This window comes from Elephantulus edwardii, unplaced genomic scaffold (genome assembly GCF_000299155.1).
Source record: "Elephantulus edwardii isolate Elephantulus edwardi_28Jun2011 unplaced genomic scaffold, EleEdw1.0 scaffold00008, whole genome shotgun sequence".
Lineage (NCBI taxonomy): Eukaryota > Metazoa > Chordata > Mammalia > Macroscelidea > Macroscelididae > Elephantulus > Elephantulus edwardii.
Window position 1 is genome coordinate 26,054,761 of NW_006399758.1, and position 2,593 is coordinate 26,057,353.

Genomic DNA, 2,593 nt, shown 5'->3' on the forward strand with positions numbered 1-2,593 from the left:
GGGGAAAGAAGAACGAACTGGGGATGAGGGTGGAGAAAACAGTGCAACAATGAATGAATGAAAACCCAAAATCTCTGTAAAGGTTCATTAAAACTAATAAAATTTAATTTAAAAACCCACAAAGTTTATATACACTATTTTTCACACTGCATCTTACCGCTTTCCTTTACCCATCCCTCTCTTTACCCATCAAATTGTGTAACCAGATGATTAACCACTCCCTCGCCCATCCTCACCCCTCTGCTTTCCTGTCCCCTCCTTTAATCCTTATATTCATTCTACAATAATGGTCTTATACAGTGTTTGTCCTTCTGGGACTGAGTTAGTTCACTCAGCATACTGCTCTCCAGTCCCTCCCAAGTTAGGTAGTAATTTACAAATTAATTGCTCCCACATGCTGCATAGTATTCCATTGTGTGAATGTACCATAATTTCTCAATCCATTTGATTGTGGTTGGACATTAGGACTATTTCCATGTTCTTGCTTTGGTGAATAATGCTGCTGTGAACATTGGTGTACAAGCCTTTGTGCCTTAGTTCTCATATTCTCAGAGTTTATTCCAAGCAGTGGAATAGCTGAGTCATATGGTCATATTTATAAGTTCAGGTTTTTGAGGAAGCATCAAACTGCCTTCCAGAGTGGTTGTGCCATTTTACGATCCCACTAACAACGTATAAGAGTTCCTATCTCTCCTCATCCTCTCCAACATTTATGACTTGCTGCCCTGCTAAACTTTGCCAGCACTACTGGGGTAAGACGGTATCTCATTGTAGTTTTGATTGACATCTCTCTTATTATCAGTGATTTGAAGCATTTTTTCATGTGTGCATTGGCCATCTGAACGTCCTCCTCTGTGAAAGGTCTTCCCATGTATTTTGCCCATTTTTAAATTGAATTATCAGTCTTTTTCTTCTAGAGGCCCAAGAATATTCTGTTACACCCTCATAATGAGACTCTTGTCTGAGATGGTATCGCCAAATGTTTGTTCTCAGTCTGTAGGTTTTCTTTTCACCCTGTTGGGAAAAGTTTTTCATGAGCACAGAGATTGAATCTTTAGAAGGTTCCATTCATCATTTTTATCTATTTCTAGCTGTGTTTGGTAGTCTATTCTAGGCCTTCTATGCTTGATCCCAATTTGTCTCTTATAAACTTTGTGGTTTTGGGGTTTACTTCCAGGTCTCTGATCGACCTTGAGTTAATTTTTCGTGTATGGTTTGAGATGTGGATCCTGTTTCAGCTTTCTGCAAGTAGCAGTCTAGTTTTGCCAGCACCACTTGTTGAAGAGGTTGTCATTTCACCATTTAATTGGTTTGATTTCCTTGTTGAGTGTCAGTTGACCATAGATAGCTGGGTCTATTTTTGGGTTCTCAATTCTGTTCCATTGATCTATGTGCCTGTCATTGTACAAATACCATGCTGTTTCCATTACTACTGCTGTGTAGTAGGTTTTGATGTCAGGGAGTGCTATGCCTCCCATTTCATTTTCGTTTTTCAAAAGTTTTTTATTATTTGGAGTCTCTTTCCTCTCCAATAAAACCTTGACAGTTTCTCTATCTCCTTGAAAAATGAATTTGGTATCTGTATTGGGATTACATTGAACATATCAACAAAACAGAAATGGTATTGCTTTCTTGATTTCCTTCTCTGAGTTCTCTTTGTTACTGTAGAGGAATCCCAATGATTTTTGGATACTGATCTTATATCCTTCCACTCTACTAAGTTGGTCTACTACCTCTAAAGATTATTTTTTTGTTAAGTCTTTGGGGTTTTCTATGTACACTAATCATATCATCTGCGTACAGCAATAGTTAACCATCTCTTTGCCAATCTGGATGCCTTTTATTTCCTTCTCTTGTTGTATTGTTCTAGGAAGCACATCCAATGCAATATTGAATAGGAGTGGTAACAGTGGACATCCTTATCTGGTCCCTGTTCACAAACAAAACATTTTTAGTCTTTCCCCATTGAGAATGATATTGGTTCTTGATTTTGCATATATACTTTTCACTATGTTGTGGAAATTCCCTGCTATTCCAATTTTGCTGAGTATCTCAATCAGGTGTTGGATTTTGTCAAATGCCTTTTCTGCATCAATTGCTAGGATAATATAGTTCTTCTTATTTGCTTTGTTAATGTTGTGAATTACATTGTTTATGTGTTGCTTTTGGAATTTTTATTTCATGATTCATTTCTTACTTTCCAGCTAAATGCCCTAGACAGAAAGATATCATGTATAGTGAAGGCAGGAATGTCTCCTCATAGTTTATTTCTTTCTTGAAAAAGATACACATAAATATGCAAACATAGAGATTGTATCTCTCTTTTTCACTATAATGCAGTACCTGCCACATAGTAGATGCTGTAATTTATTTGTTGAGTAGGTGAATGAATGTTCAGCAACGTATTTCTTCATAGGTGGAATAGAAGGCTCTTTTTCTCTCATAAGTGTGTGTCTCTGTGTGTGTGTGTGTGTGTGTGTGTGTGTGTGTGTAAAAACTGCATACAATGAAAATCAACAATTCACAAAATAAAGTTCTTTTAATGATATTTCTTTTTATTGTTGTTAAGAATATATACAAAAATCAAACAACA